Source organism: Anguilla rostrata, chromosome 7 (assembly GCF_018555375.3).
Source record: "Anguilla rostrata isolate EN2019 chromosome 7, ASM1855537v3, whole genome shotgun sequence".
Classification (NCBI taxonomy): domain Eukaryota; kingdom Metazoa; phylum Chordata; class Actinopteri; order Anguilliformes; family Anguillidae; genus Anguilla; species Anguilla rostrata.
The window spans coordinates 42,365,475-42,381,992 of NC_057939.1; the positions used below are offsets into that span (position 1 = coordinate 42,365,475).

Consider the following 16,518-nt stretch of genomic DNA (forward strand, 5'->3'; position numbering starts at 1 on the left):
GCTCAGGATAACTACCTTTTGGAAGTCTATAGCCACTTCCACACTGTAGAGAAATGCCTTCACATCAGCTAGGTTGGGTCCACCTTTCAGGCAACAGCTTCAACCTTAAGAAAAGCAGAAGAAATGTATAGTTAGTCTATTAACAAACTCAGAACTTACAAAAAGCCCAATACATATACAATAATACAATACAATAAGACTGTGAGTGATCTTTGTGTGAGCAAATAATTACATTCTACCAAGAGGAATAGGCAACAAAAACTAGGCTATAGAACAGAATGCACACACAGCTACAGTAATGAATACCACTGCAGCACCGTTACAGGCCATAAGCACCTATATCACCACCAGATAGAGCCCACAAGTACGTGAACATATTCAAACTACACTAGCCAGAAATGTTGCACGATCGCAAGGTCAACCAAGGAGAACGAGATGTCGAGACATTCCGAAACGTTTCGCACCACAAGGCCAGGTGGCAACGGAAGGAAAGGGCAAACGTCTCTGAACCAACAGCGATGAGCCCACCTCAAGGGCCTGCTTTCACACTTTGCCTCCGCACAATTCTAGCTTCCACTGAGGTTGGACTGTAGGTCTATGGTTCAGCTGGTAGAGCACCGCACTAGCAACGCAAAGGTTTGAACCCAGGGAACCACATATACTGAAAAATATATGAATTCATATACCGTATGTCACTTTGGATAAAAGTGTCTGCTAGGTAGCATATATATATATATATATATATATATATAGAATATATAACTAAACTGCATAGGCCAAAACTGAAAAGCGAAATGCTCAGTATTCAAATCAACTCTGATGGAACACAATGCACCCTCATAAACTGAGTTCATTTTTTACTGAACACATTATTGCATAAAAACTGGAAAAGAAATCCAGCCACGTGCGGCACAGCTGGGGATCAGACGGACGCGTTCTCGTATCGGGGACGGGCGGTTCACTGCATCGGCGGGCCTGGCGAGCGGGCGGACTCAAAATTCCTCTTCCTCGCATTAGTCACTGGCACGATGGGCCCGGGCCAGGCACCTGCTAATTAAAGTTTTCCATTAGGAGCGTGGCGGCGGAGGCCTGTGGGCGGACTGAGAATGAGGGAGAGTCGGGGAGATAAGGAGAGCTGCCAGAGACAATTAGGAGCCCATCGGAGCCTTTCCCCGTTTACAGCTTCGCTGTCTGCACGGGCGAAGCGGAGGCTGCTGGCAGAATGCAGAAAGAGAGAGAGGGAGAGAGAGAAAGAGAGAGGGAGAGGGCTAGAGAGAGTGAGAGGGAGAGAGAGAGAGGGAGAGGGGGAGAGAGAGGAAGAGAGAGACAGTGGGAGAGGGAGAGGGAGAGAGAGAGAGAGAGGGAGGTAGAGGGAGAAGGAGAGAGGGGAGAGGGGAGGGGAGAGAGAGAGAGGGAGAGGGGAAGAGAGGGAGAGGGGAAGAGAGAGAGGAAGAGAGACAGTGGCACAGCAAGAGGAAGAGAGAGGGGGAGAGGGAGAGAGGGAGAGAGGGGGAGAGAGAGAGAGGTAGAGGAAGAAGAAGAGAGGGGGAGAGAGAGAGAGGTAGAGGAAGAAGAAGAGAGGGGGAGAGAGAAGCCGGGAAGGGACCGAGCGTTCGGAGGATTGCCCGTCTCCAAGGAGCCATCACTCTCTTTAAAAGGCACCGAGGAAATCAGCAACCCGGGCAAAGGATTTCGGTTGGATGAGGTGCGGGCAACAAGGCAGTCCTGTTGTCCTTGCGAAATCGCAAGTTCAGCAGTCTTATCGCAGCGGTGCTATCTCCGCTACGCAGGAGAAACGCTGAGTTTGGCTGTTGGGGCTTTGATTGGCCCCTTCACAACAGACGCACATAAATCGGCCCCCGCGAGCCTCCTTGTATGTCCGGCTGAACACTTTCCCTGAAGTTCAACTCAGAGTGTTTCTAGACTTTCTCTGCAGAACTTCTAAGTGACTTCAGCTGCATTAACATAAGCCATTTTTTCAAAAAAAAAAAAAGTCTTACACGTGTTTTAAGACCCACATTTAGTTGACACGAGGAGGTAATACCTGATTGAGGATGCTATGCTGATATGATGACTGAGACAGTAAAGGGGGAAAAGAGGAGAAAAGAAAAAAAAGAAAAAAATTTCCATGAGTTTTAAAATACAAATAGATTACTGTTCAGAGTTTGGATTTGACTGTGTGTCAATGGGCCATCTAATTATTTACCACTTCAATAACAGCCACGGTCCTTGAGGATAGAACAGCTGTGCACGCGGCGCGCTGAATTAACAAGTACCAGGATGGGTGGGCGCTAAACTGCTACCACCTAGCTTAAACCGACAGAATTCTGCGGGGAACAGGAACGCAACCTCCAGAACATTCTACAGTCTAGGCGATAAATCCAAGTGGCGGGGGTTTTCATCACCTCAATGCATGTCACCCTGTCTTCTCACATCTCAAGAGCGGTCCCCCGATTCACAGCATCCGGGTCACGCGGAGCATTTCATCAGCGTGAAAGGCTGCATGACAAGCCGCACGAGTATTATTACGCCCTGCTAATGAAACACCTTCTAATTTCGACTTTGCGTCCCTTTAACGCTCCTCGGCTTAAATCGGGGAAGTCGTTCGCAGGCGTGTGATGGAGCGAAGCCTCCGAAAGCCATTCCTTCAGGATTTTACGAATGCGCAAAACTAAGACAGGGTCCCCGTAGCCGAGGTGACAGAAGCCCATCCGTTTCATAGCGTGGGTTTAAGCCAACCGGGTTTCCTCACGATTCCTCCCACCCAAAAAACATAGCAGGCAGACAAACTGAGGAGCACTGATAAATGTTCAGAAAATCCACGGGTTTCAAATCCACAAGGGCTCCAGTCAGCCTGTTGCCACAGCGCTGAGAGCTCACCATTCCATCACGCTTGCCTGTCAGCAAAGAATCTGTCCAGACTGTCGGATTCTGCCTCCGAACTGAAACGAATGGTAATGACCGGCTAAGTCTTGACTTGTCTTGTCACACACCTAAAAGGTGCAGGCTCCGGAAAGTCCGGGGTCGCCTTTTAAGGAGCGCCGCACTCCCTTTTGTGTGCAATTCAATTAATCGCGTTGGCCTTCACTTGCCATGGAGCGGGGAGCACGGCTGCTAAATGCCACAGTGCTTCGCCGCTACAGGATTAGCGCGGTTGACTGTGCACTAATACCTCTCAATCACGCGTACATAAATGGGGAGCCCGGTGATTGACAGACGCGTAATGACGGACTACGCGCAGGTCGATTAATAATGCATTCCTCCCCCCGCAGGTCTGCTTCCAATCGCTTGACCTTTTCGCTCAGCCATGCTTGCGTGAGTGTGCGCGCACGTGCATGTGCGTGTGTGTGTGTGTGTGTATGTGTGTGTGATGGGCCAACCAGAGATAAGGCCAAGCTACTGAGTCAATTTAAAACAGCATCCATGTTAATTTCACTAAATCTTTAACATATAAACACTCTTTAAAAAGGCAGTTGGGGGGGAATGTCCTTATAAAAAAGTTGGCCAACTCTTGTTGAAGTGACAAACCACATGCTCAGGAACAGAATCCGGTCCACGTCCGCTGCAACCACAGCCGGCGGCCTCACAAGGCATGGCGTCATCAGCTTTTGGATTTTGTCCGCAGCATCGATACTTCCGGTTGGACAAGCACCTGCAGCCTGACCAACCGGAAGCGTCCTTCTTGCGGACCGTGCACACCCGCGTATGACGCATAGCCTTCCAGGCAATGACCGTGCAGCTCAGCTGGTGGACTGAAGAATGAAAAAGAGCAGCAGCTGGCAGAGTACACTACAGAGAACGCAGGTGCAAGTCCCCCAAAGTGATAAAGGACATTGCAGGGATGGGACAGGCCTTAACAATAAGACCAAGCATTCCAAATTGGGAACAAAAAGTTAAATAAAAAGTGGTACAATTCGGTTTGGAAATTTAAAACGACCAGTGTTTTAGTGAATAAACTAAGTGTGTTTTCGTATGACAAATACATATATATGCATTTAAATTTTGAGCTCACCACCACCCTGCCATGTAGGTCAACTTTATTATGGTACAATTCTTAAGCTTTGAACTTTTATGTGACCCCCCTCCTGCCTCAGGTTGCAGGTTAGTGTGACAGTGTGTAGGCACCCCCCTCCCCCCACCACCACCCACCCACCCACCCACCCACCCCACACTACAAAACTCACTCCTGTAGAACTAATGCTGTATGCAAACACGACCAGCCACCCCTTCACTGAAAGCATGCGACCAGAACAGAGAGATAGAGGGAGAAGAGAAGACAAAGGGGGAATGATAGAGAGACAGACATGAGGGCGGTTGAAAGAGAGTGAAAGGGAAAGGAAGATCAAGACGCTCCCACGGGAGGGGAAAAAAGGGACTGGCAAGACAGGTGACAGGCAGCGACCCCAGATAACGTTTCAAAACAAGTTCGAATTTCAGCCGTCTGTCTCCCCCCCTGACCCCGCACAGAAGGGTTCAGAGTCCTGGAAAACCATAGACGTTACACCGCTTCAGGACATGCCTCCAAGTTCCCAGAAACCCTTAGCCCAACACGACAAAGGAGCTTCTTACGGCAACAAAGCAGACAGATTAGTCAGTATGCCTTGCAAATAATTTTTAGAATAAGCCTACTTTGCACTACTCTTTGCTGAGTCCATGTGATCAATAATGCAGTCTTTATGTGGACTTTTTACATTAAAATGTTATTTATATTATTTATTCCCGGATTCCCTTATCTAAGGACATTTCCAGCACAGCAAAAAAACAGATAAACAGAAAAGGCAAACAAGAAGGCGCAAAGCACCGTGAAGCGTAAACTAAACTGGAATTCAACAGAGCCACCCAAGTAGGCCCTAAAACTCAACTCCCCTGGCATGTGTCCAGGGTAAACTGAATAGTAATGGTAACCAGTGGCAAACAATCAGGGCAAGAAACAAACACCAGTAGGTTGTGCTGCTGGTGTCAGATTGGAACAGGTCTAGACTCCATGAAAGTAGGTAGTCAGAAGAGCTAAGTCTCCAGAAGGTCACAGAAGGTGAAGAGGGACCAGAGAATACTATCCTAATTGTGGTAGATGGCTAACTGATCACAGGTGGCCACCATGAATATCGCTGATGAATTTTCATCTGCCGTTGATTCTAATGGTAGCAAAACAAGCCCGGTCAAATGAATGGGTCATTTACTCCAAATCTGGGCCACAAAGAGACGCTACGCATGACTTGTGCATTCACGGAGAAGCACAAACATTTCGGCAATGGAAATTCATCCTTCAGCCAGCTTTTGCCAGTGGAAATACGACATGCCAATAATGCGCGGCGAGTCAGCATTTTCCGGCGCTCTCAAACTCCGCTTCTCTCTCTTTCTATGAGGCACAGGAGAGCAAGATCATTGAGGGGGGGGAAAAAAAAAATCTGAAACAAAAAGACAGGAAAGGAGGGAAACTGAGCGCTGAGGGAAGGGGGAGCGGATTACAGGCTGGCAGCGGCAGCTGGCCGGGTGTCGACTGAGCCTCGAGAGTTCGAAGAGAACTCCCGTTTCTCCCGTCTCCGAAAATTAGCCTGAAGACGGTTGTTTTTCTAAAACGGGCAGGCTTCCAAGCCGCGCCCGGGGAATGCAGGCACGGTGGGAAAGGGGTGGGTTTGGGGGGGGGTCTCACAGGGCTGGGTCGCTGCCAGCCCCGTCCGTACGAACGAGAGCCCGGCCCGCAGCTGCACACCCTCCGGGTAAGGGGCCCCCGGGGGCCCGAGCCTCGCCCGAGCCACCGGACCCGAGAGGAGCCCTTCTGCACTGCTGCTAATGAGGGTCGGGCAAAAACACAAAAACCGCCGAGCTGGACTAGCTTCGCCGTCTGAGGCGCGCCTGGCGGGCTTTCTTCACAGCCTCTCGGCCCGCGATTGGAGGAACCGGCTCGCGAAAAACACCGCTTTTTTCCTCCTTTCTTTTTTTTTTTCGAAGGACCTAAAACGCAGACGTCCCGACGAAAACGGCGCGCGGCTCAGACGCCGCATCTGCTCTCCTCGGGCTAACGTCGCCCGCCCTTTTAATTGCGCGCTAGCGCGTAGCGCCGGGAGCGGCTTCTGGAAACGCGCGTCCTGGCTGCAGCTGTCCGGAACCCGGGCCTTCCTCTGGGGACAGGACGTGCCTTTCGGCTCTGCTCAGAGGAGGAGGAGGAGGAGGAATGCGGGCCGGAGTCATTTATTTTACAGGAAAAGATCCCCGGCTGCAGCAGGCTGTGCAGAAACAAGTTCTGAGCAGGGTACCGCAAGGACCAGGATTAAGTGAGAGTTCACCCCTTAAAGACAGCCAAGCAAAACCCCAGAGCAGGTTAGATTCTCCTATCTCTGGCACAGATAACATAGCTGGGCAAAAGCAAGCATTTATTAAAAAAAAAAAAAAAAACAACCGCAACAAGGTTTGTTGCTTAAACACAGAACACAAAACCCAACACATTTTCTCTTGGTTTTTCCTCCTCCTGGAACAACCCTTGGATATATTTAAAGCCAAGGCGTGATCACACAATGCCTGCTGCTTTAAATAAGCCCTGTGAATCAGCTTCGCGTCCGCTTTTTTGTTTTTTCCTCCCGGGACTGTTTTGTACCCAGAGGGCCAAGATACCTCGACGGCGGGGCGGGATCCGAAAGGAGCCGAGCGTTACCGCGAGCGACGCAGCGGGCGAGACGTGCGGAGCGCGGCAGGAGCAGGACCGGGCTGGAGTCCTGGAACGCGGCCAGACCGCGCGACTCTACCGACCGGCCGAATGTTAATTGCGCCGCAGCTTTTTTTTACCGACACGTCACCGTCCGCAGGAGGCGGACCCCGATGACGTCACCGTCTCCCCCCCCCCCGCCGACCCCCCCCCTCCCCCGCCCCAGACATGGCGCAGGCCGGCGGCTGCTGCTGCAGGGAGGTCGGGTCAGGGAGACGGGACCCCAGGGAGGCGGGGAACAGACTGCAGCGGGATCCTGGATGCTGTCCGCGTCCAAGGTTAAAACGAGCGTCTGGAAGCCGATACACTAGACACTGAAAGCGTGTTTCACCGTGAGCTTAGCGTGCTCCCGGCGCTGGTCTGGACCACTGTTCTGTACAGGGCTCCAGACGGGCTACATAATCCTACTAGGGTGCTGTGGGGAGGAGCTTAGAGCCCACCCGACATAGCTCAGGAGGTAAGAGTGGTTGTCTGGCAGTCGGAGGATTGCCGGTTCGAACCCCGCCCTGGGCGTGTCGAAGTGTCCCTGAGCAAGACACCTAACCCCTCACTGCTCTGGTGAATGAGAGGCATCAATTGTAAAGCGCTTTGGATAAAAGCGCTATATAAATGCAGTCCATTCACCATTTACTTCCCTATCCACACCTTAATTTACCACAGCCCTCAACAAGGGAGAAAGCTTAAAGTCATTCAGCATCACGCAGCCGAGTACATCCACCCCTTTCACACACACACATCTATCAGACCCCCCCCCGCCCATAGGATTGGGCCCATCCCACCCATCCACCTCGGATGCCTGGAATACCTCCGCATTTCACGCAGCCCGCCTTACGACGGCGCCTATTCACTCAAACGAGCCCCGCTGTCGGCTAACGGCGCTTTAAAGGCGACCCCGGGGTCGGCCGCGAACGGCCGGCCGTCAGGCATCCCCCCCCCCGGCGGCGGCGGCGGCTGAGCTCTCCGGTAAGAGCGCATCATTAGCGCCCCGCGTTTCTCCCCGGGGGGGCCTAGCGCTGGCCGTCACTCGCCCAAGCCTGCAGCGCTAAAAACCTCCGGAATGTTCCGTCGCGGCAGTTTAAAAAACCCTGGATGAGCACACACGAAAGTATTTATAGTCCCGGGATCAAGGTGCGGCCAAAAGAAACATGACGACAAGCCCGACGAAGATTCGGCCATGAACAACGAAGAATGACACCGCGAGGGATTCTGAGGTCCGTCCACACATTCTTTTCTGAGGCTATAACGTTTCCAAGAAAGGGTCAGGTCTCATTTTTTTTCCAAGGTCTTTCAGACATTTTGATACATTTTTGGACTCTTTCGGAGACAAAGCAAATATTTCCACTGGAATTAAACGCATAGACAAAAATCTGAGAAAAGTTTTCTTGCACAAACACTGCTTTGGCACACTGTCAGTACTGAAGTAAGGCATATTGACACAGAAAACATTACTGAACACATCTCTGTAATGGCAAACAGCAAGCATTTTAATCAAACATGTTAAGGCTGCAAGTAAACAGCTGTGTTATAATGTAGGACATAGTGTTAAAAAAGGAAAGATATAGGCTAAAAGCAAACTGCAAAAAAGTGGCGTTTTAAAATACAAAACATGTACTACAAACAAACTTTTAAAATCAACAGAATAACATAGCCTAATGCAGAATATTGTTGGAACAGAAAGAAATTCTTGACTGGTTAAGAGATATGACTAAAACCACCTAAAAAGGGCTGTAATGGACTCCAAACGAGCAGAATCCATTGTATTTAGGCTATATATTGTCTGTCTGTGAGGGGGAGGGGGTTGCAGTGTGGGGCAGGATACATGATGTATTTGCCATACCGAACTACATTTCCCATGACAGAATCGCACGGTTCCAACAAACACAAAGCTCAATCACATAGACCGCTGAAAAATGACACTGCTCGAACATAAAAAGGAGTCATGGCCAAACACCTGGTTTGAGCAAGCTCCGCTACATTTTTCTGAACTAGTGTAATAATAATACTCAGTCACAAAATAATAATACCCAGCAAACGCTACAACACATGTATGGAACTGCAGGCTAGTAAGGCAATAGTGTGCAATTACCGATAGGCCCAACATATCGGTATTCAAGAAGCAAAGAAGGTTTAATCACAGGAATGTGTGTCAGGCAGCTGAGTCATTCGCAACAGATTTACTGGAGGACCATAAATGCTGGCTAACTCACCGCATACCCTGAAGAAGTGTGGAAAACGCTACTCTCTGCCCACACTACATTTGCACAATAATCTGCTCGTTCATTAACCTCATGAGAAAGCCGCTAGTTAATGCATGCGTTTCAGTCTGGTTTCAGCTTAGCCTCAGAATTAGCATTCTAAGGACAAATGAGAGGAGCAGACAAAAGCTGGGTGTAGGATATATATTTAAGGCGTCAAAGTTTAATCTGAAACGGCAGGGTAGGTCTGCTTTGAGCCCGCTACGGCTAGGGTAACTTCAAACTGGTCTTCAGCAATGCGCCAGGTACCCTCAGGCAACCAGCTGTTCTCAGCAAGTGACAGACCGCTCCTCCGATCTGCGCTAGACCTGCTGTACTACCGCCTCTCCTGAAGCATAGAGAATAATGACCGGCTCACTGGAAAAAGCATCAGAGGAGAGCGCACACTTCAGCGGCAGTGATCCTTGCACGGACGGGTGACACGCAGGCAACTTGAAACGGCGCGAGCGGTGATTCATAATGCTGTCACTTCCAGCTAATTAGCTAAAGGATGATTAAAGAAAAGAACCTTATGCTCGAGAGCGAAGACATTAGCGACAGACAAATGACTCCATTAGGAGCGCCCTAAATGTTTGCTGGTGCAACAAAAACAATTTACTTGCTTACCTTTAAAAAAAGATTCCCCCCCTGAAAAAAAGTTAGCGTAAAACAGGTCCGAGCCTGCAGTAGTACTGCTGTAACTTGGCAGCTGGAAAACTGCTTATCTCTCTCTCTCTCTCCCCCCCCGCCACCCCCACTCAGCTGTGAACAGCAGTGCGATACGATGCTTGTACAACAACTCTGGGCAGTCGGCAATGCTCCAGCATCTAGCGACCCGACAACAGTCCACAAAGCCTTGGGAATGATGACATTATCAGTCAGATAAGCATTTTCTGTGTAATGCGGACCTCCCTGCCAGCTGTGCTTCTGCGCTGCCAAGAACAATGAGTTTATCTCCGGCAATGACTGCACAACCCTGGCCTCTGAGCTCTCGCCATCGGTGGAGGGGTTTCGGGAAGGGAGGGGGTGGGGGAAATGAGGCACACCCACACAAATAAAACGCCCTGAGAAACCGCAGAGGTACTGAGAGAAAGGGCACAGGCCCCTCGACCGTCATTTCAGTTTAACACTGCAATCAGGTTTACAAGAGGAAGCGCTGTACTTTAGGACCCAGAACGTCTGGACGCCGTCAAAGTCAGACACTTCTGATCTCCAAGGGCCCTGTTCTGCAGAAGGCCACGAACCATCATGCAAACGCATTCACACTGATAATTTGGAGTTGCGTACTGGTCTTGACGTTGGTCTTGGCACGATGAAGGGAAGGGAAGTCGATGTCCCCCAGCTCAAGCCTCGCCGCCCCTGCGATGACATCGCCGAAGATTAGAGCCTTTGAAGACGCACTGGAGTTAATGAGGACCGGCTGAGACCCAGACGAAATTGGGGAGCCACCAAGCAAGCCACCCACTTTGAGTTCCAGACATGCCTTCTCTTCCTGAATGAGTTCCAGCCATTTCCCCTCTGGTCGCCAGTGTTCCAAGCCACGCCCTCTCACGCCAGAATTCTGGCCACACCCACTCGCTCTTCACCAGTACTCTGTGGGACTGATGCAAATTAAAAGTCCGCAAACCGGAAATATTTTCACGAAAATGTTATTTAAACATTGATAAGAGGTGGCCAGCTGCTCAAATTAAATGCGCTACAGGACTAATTAGAACATTTGTAGGCCTGCGTGAGTAATGGACTGACTGAATGGCTACCAATGGAAACGCTTACATAATCCAAAAAATATTTTATTACAAAGTACTGCCACATTTTGGAAATGCACATGAACTATATGCATTTAAAATAAGCTTCTTAGACACTCATGGGAATGTGAGGCCTCACTGTTGGACGTGGGGAAACAAATTGGTAAAGGGAGGGTACAGCATTAGCTTTGTTGCTGAAAATTCAATTTGGACAGCTGCAAAAGATGCACTGATCTTTATCAGACAGCAGAAAAAGCTTGCACCATAGGCATGTACTGTGACACCAAACGCACAGCCTTACATCTGATACCGCTGTCTGCAATCGTACATATTTGCTTTTATTCATCGCTGCCTTTTGAAAACTACACTTTTCTGTAATGTTGCTTCCATTGTTATATGTAAATATATGGACTAAGACATCCAGGCAGGATTTTTATAGAACAAGCAGTTGCTATGGTCTCAACTAATGAAGTATATTAGGGTAAGTGGGGGGGAAAATGCAGCTTTTGTGAAACCTGATCTCTGTTGTTACCATGACAGGACAAATGTATGTGCAAGCTTTCAGGGGATTCTGAGAGGGTCACGAAGACCTAGGGTTGAGTTCACCCAAAATGACATATTTGTCTCTGCCGAAAAATCGTTTCAAAACACTCTTCAAAAGAAAAGATTTTTTTTTTTTTTTTTAAATCTCTTAAACTCGAACCACAATGACGTTTGTAAGTGTATGTATGTACATATGTCTTGTATGTATCGTATTTTACAAAGGTTAAATAAACAATTAAAATAAATCCGACAACCAAACTTGCGAGTATGAAAAAATGTTGCAAAATATAGGCCTAGGCCATTGTGAACTCTCTTCCAATAGAAAATCTGATTCCATTTCTTCCGAGATAATTAGAAGGCTCCTGGTTCATGTCTGATGCCTGGTTTACTGAAGAGTGAAATACAGAAAGTGTCTATAAAAAGAATGTCTGTATACATGAAGGCTGTGCGGAACGGTGGAACACGGATGGGTATAACCCCTCCCCCCTCCCCAAAATACATACTTTGCCTCTCGCAAAGAATTTGATCTCTCAGCATATTGCATGGAAACATGACTGGAGATCTGCTGTTCATTTGCATTAAACCTAGGGCGTGCAGGCTTCCAGCAAGTTCTTCATGGAACAATGGAAGACAACAAGAGCAGGTGCTGAGCCCTGAAGATCTGATCTTGAAAACACAAGACAACGCCATCGAGAAAAGATGCCAATTTCTGCAGTTTTTTATGGGAGGATAAGCGTCAGCTACAGCCTTCTCACCTTACACCGTAAGGTCATGTTTTCCCAACACTGACACATTCATACGGGCCATATAACTGACAAGCCACACCTCACGGACACTAGTGCTGCATTTACAAGTACTTAAAAATATACTGCAACATATTTTACTACTGCACTACAGAGGTTAAGGAACCAACTTCACAAAAGCCACGTGACAGCATTGTAAAACACCAATGTACACTCCGAGATCTTGCCAGCGTCTTGTGCGGTATGGCCGACTATCGCTGTTCTGCCTTTCTCCAGCAAAAAGCCTGCAAAGGTCATGTAACAACGTGTCTCCGCTTGCGTCCGTGTGACTCTGCGTCCACGTGGCAAGAACGCTGGTACGTTACTGAGCCCAGCATCTCTGTACCGAAATCCAAGTGAATACCTGCATCAATTCAGGGGCTAGCACCTTAAAAATCAAGGCACATGTCCGAGTTCCCCTACGGACACAAGCTTCCCCGATGCGCTACACGGCAGCTAGAACACAAGCTGTTCTCCTAAACACACAACCCCAACCCCCAACCCCAGACTCCCTCTTCTGAGAGTGCTCCATCACATCATCGCCTGGCAACTCCTCAACAGGAGTTAAGGGTCATTTCTGCCGGAGCGGGGAATGACTTCCACGCGGCCGGCTGTCAAGCGACCCCGGAGAGCCGCCCAGACGCCGCGGCAGCACCGCGCCGCCGGTTCCCCGCGACGCCACGCAGGAAATGACTGCCCTACCTGCTCCGGAGCGCAGTTTAATTACGGTCTCGCACAGAGAGCGGGCCGCGCGCGGTGCAAGCGCAGGGCACCGGCAGAGGAAAGTTAGAGGAAGAGAAAAGGAACACAATAGCTTCTCGCTGATAAGGTCACAATGACTGTCAATCACAGTGACAGAAAGAAAGAGGGGAAAAAAGCGAGAGATGCTGGCAGACAGGGAGGCAGGGAGACTGAGAGACAGGCAGGGAATGAGAGCGAGAGAGAGAAAGGGAAAGAGAGGGAGAGCAAGAGAGAGAGAAGCCACCTTAAGGTGAGATTTCTGTTCTTCACACCAAAAATATAGAAGAAGGGATGTGACTTAATAAAAAAAAATAGGTATATAAAGCTTTTGAAGATTTCTGCTTTTTTTTTTTTTAAAAAAAAAGAAAAAGAATCACACTTATTTAAAATGAGCTACCACTGTCCATCATCATGACATTCCAGACGCAGGGCTCCTGGAGTCTTGCCTGACCTTGTGAGTCTTTATTGATTAGATCACAAAAGGAATGGGGTGTGGGGTGGGGTTGGGAAGGGGGGGGGGGGGGCAACAAACACAACAGCACTAACAAGGAAACAGTATCCCAACTCAGGAGGGGAACAATTACAGACTGCAGGCAGCAACAAACTCCCCGAACATATGGAATAAACTCCTCTGCTTATGAACCATGGGGTTCAGAGGGCGGAATAGGGCTTCTTGTGTTGACAAGAGAAAGATTAGAGAGAGCAGGCTTGTTCTGCGGTCGGGGCTGGGAGCGGCCGTGCGGCGGACATGCGAGGCACAGCGGCGACACGTGCGGGGAGGGACGGCGAGCGCCCCATCTGCGCGCCCCTCTTTAATGAACGGGGCCTTGCTTTTCGTTCCTGAGCAAACGCGTGCTCGGGCCCCACCCGCTGCCCGGAGGTGGCCACGAGTCCGTCGCGACCGCGCCGGGTTCCGGAGCCTTTCCGCGACAATCCCCGCCATTGTCGGGGCCCTCCAGGGGTGGCGACGCTCGCTGGCCGGCGACCACGCGGAGGGGAGTCAAAGAGCCGATTGACGGCGAGACTCCCACAAGCCGGCCGAACAACGGAGCGGCTTATCTGGCCGAGGTTTTGTTTTCGCTTCCCGGAGCACGACGAAAAAACAATGAGCGCTTATCGACATCTGACGGATCACGAGCAATACTTCACACTGAATTCTCCCCTTTCAAAAAGCCAACCGGTCACAACCGGTCAATCTTTTTTTTTTTACAGTGGCCTTCAATGGTGAAAGCGGCTTTTTAAAAAGGAGAGCAAGGAGAGCAGGCAGGCCAGTTCCTTTCACATTTCTTCACTTTATTCCAACAAGGGAAAGCAGAGAGGGTTATAGGCAGGGATGGGGGGGGAGGGAGTGCAGAAAGTGTCACGGCACTGAATCAAGCCCTCTGGCCCAAACGGGAGAGTTTGCGTACGGGTTCGAGCGCTGGCTGCCCCCCGAACTGCGACACGGTCTGGCGCAGGATGTTTGTTTACAGGTAATTATGCGGGCAGAGGTGTGAATTGTTTATCGAGCGCACGCATCGTTCTTCCGCATCGATTTACAGATTTTCTCGAGGCGTTTAAGATGAAACGGCGGTCCGCTGACGACGTCGGGTCACTTCCGCCCGGTCTCCTTGAGAAACCTACAAGATCAGCACCTCCGCTGCCAAGAATGCCAACTCCGCCCTACCCTACGTGCGCATGTTTACCTTTCCACGTCTCAGCGTGGGACGAGGCACAGAACACCCCCACCCCGCCCCGCCCCCACTGCACCAGACCGCAGTGCCGCTACGTGTCTTCTCAGCCAATCAATGGCACGCGACAAACGCAACGCACTGTGCCCCTCACTTTCAAACACACCCACAGCAAATTATCAGAGATCAGTTGCTTCTATCTGGCCTTGCTCTGAGAATGAAAACAACGGATGCGATTTGCAGCTGTGAATGTAACACTCTCCCGGATGTGCTCTCTTGCTCTTTACTTATCATCTGCCTGATGGTTTTTTTTCATGTTTAGGGTCTGTGACACCCAAGTCTTTTCAGGATCACACTGTTCCACAGGTGACCTTCTTTCACCAAGGACACGATTCACACTGTCTCACAGCAGAGGAGAGGGGAGGCGCGTGATCAGATTGGTAGATGACAAAACCGTGTCTTTTTGCCCACATGTACTTTTTCTGATGATGTTGCCATATAACTGGAACATAAACAAGTAAGCAACTACCTGCCATTTTCTGTGTGCTCTCCAAAGGAGGCAGGCCATAGGGTGCTAACCGTAAATTACACTGACTGCTCATATTGATGCTTATCCAAGACTGCCTACGAACCGTACAGTATTGAGTATTACACATTCTGCAAAATATTTGTACAGCTGGGCTTCTGCAGGGGAAACTGAGGTGAAGCGCTATATTCAATGACACTACAGCAGTATCCCACGCAGTATTTGGATACTCAAAACTCACGTAAAGAATCCCAAACCTCACTCCACGGAACATCAAATTCGTCATCACTCATTATCTGATTTCAAGGGGCTTCTAATTTTTTTGGGATTTCATACATCTTGGCAATCTCTAGAATAGTCTATTGACAGTGACATCATATAAACACGTGAAAAGTATAAGATGCGGACAAGAGAACAAACTGTGCGCCAGAGAATTATCTCACCCGCGTGCCGCTCACAAACTCTGAGATTAGCACTGCTGGTGACTTTCACTGATGACTTGGTTCATGAATAAATTCCCAGCACTGTGCGCGCTATAGGCCTATGCCTCAAACCATTTTCACGCAGGTAAATTATTTTACGATAGGCGCAATTGCCACCTTACATGTTCACCGACTTCTATTAGAACAATAGTTAAAGAGATTTCTGGGCAGTGTTGGTCTGGCTACTGACAGATTTCTGAGGAAGAGGACAGGAATCACCAGGAGGTGTCAACGAAATCAAATAGCCTACGACTTACACAACAGGATGAAAATTGCCTGGCGAGAGCAGCAGCACCGAGGACACTATCAGTTATAATGGAATACATTTGCATGCCTTCCCCTTACACGTCACTGCTCTCAGCCAACATGTGGAAAAAATAAATAGCAGCCTACAGAAATCAACAGGCGGGCATTTGTGCTTTTATCACGGTGACAGGTAACATTTGACTGCGGCACAGTTATTTAAACAGAAGTAAACAAAACTCAAATGAATTGACTCCTTCGGTGTCTGCGATTCAAATATTAGGCTACCCAACGATCTGCACCAGCGGAGTGGTTGCTGAATTATTTGCTGATGCAGATTATCACCACTCAGCAACCGACCGTGCAGTCGACTGCGAGACCAGTGCATCGTGAAAAAATACGGCAGACTTTGAAACTTGCAGTATACTTTTTTATATCAAAAGTAAAATGTTGGCCAAACACTGCAGCAATGACGTTACACCGACGAACTAGTGGCAAAAGCATAGATGCTGCAGGCCTACGTGCTTTTTCTCTGTTTTGTTTCACTTTTAAATAGGCTACGGCACATGTGCATACAACGGCAGTCACAGTTTAAATGTTACATTGATGTGGGTCAGTGAAAGCTTCCCGGGATGTAGCTTCCATAAAGTAGAAACGGTTGTGTCCCTTGCCGTGGCCTACTTTTTCAAGCAAAAAGACTATGCTCATCGTTGTTGCGACATTGGATTTTACTCAATTTTACCTTGTGCTACCAACTTGTTAAAACTTCCCTGCTCCCAGTTTCTAACACACCAAAATGTAGGCTACCCATAATTTGAGGCTATACCCCATTAGGAGATTGTGCAGATC

The 16,518-nt window shown here is 49.2% G+C and overlaps 1 protein-coding gene across 8 annotated transcripts in view; it reads right to left on the reverse strand.

Moving 5' to 3' along the window:
• The window catches only part of apbb2b (amyloid beta (A4) precursor protein-binding, family B, member 2b), a 107,190-nt gene that overhangs the window by 89,166 nt on the left and 1,506 nt on the right, over window positions 1-16,518 (reverse strand). For 6 of the 8 annotated variants that reach the window (XM_064344393.1, XM_064344395.1, XM_064344394.1 and 3 more), the window contains exon 2: window positions 16-104. The exons of 1 other annotated variant lie outside the window; for it this stretch is intronic. The gene's annotated coding sequence lies outside the window, so the exon portion shown is untranslated. Of the gene's footprint in view, window positions 1-15; window positions 105-9,564; window positions 9,659-16,518 lie in introns of those variants that run through there. One more of the 8 variants, XM_064344389.1, reaches the window with a different exon arrangement.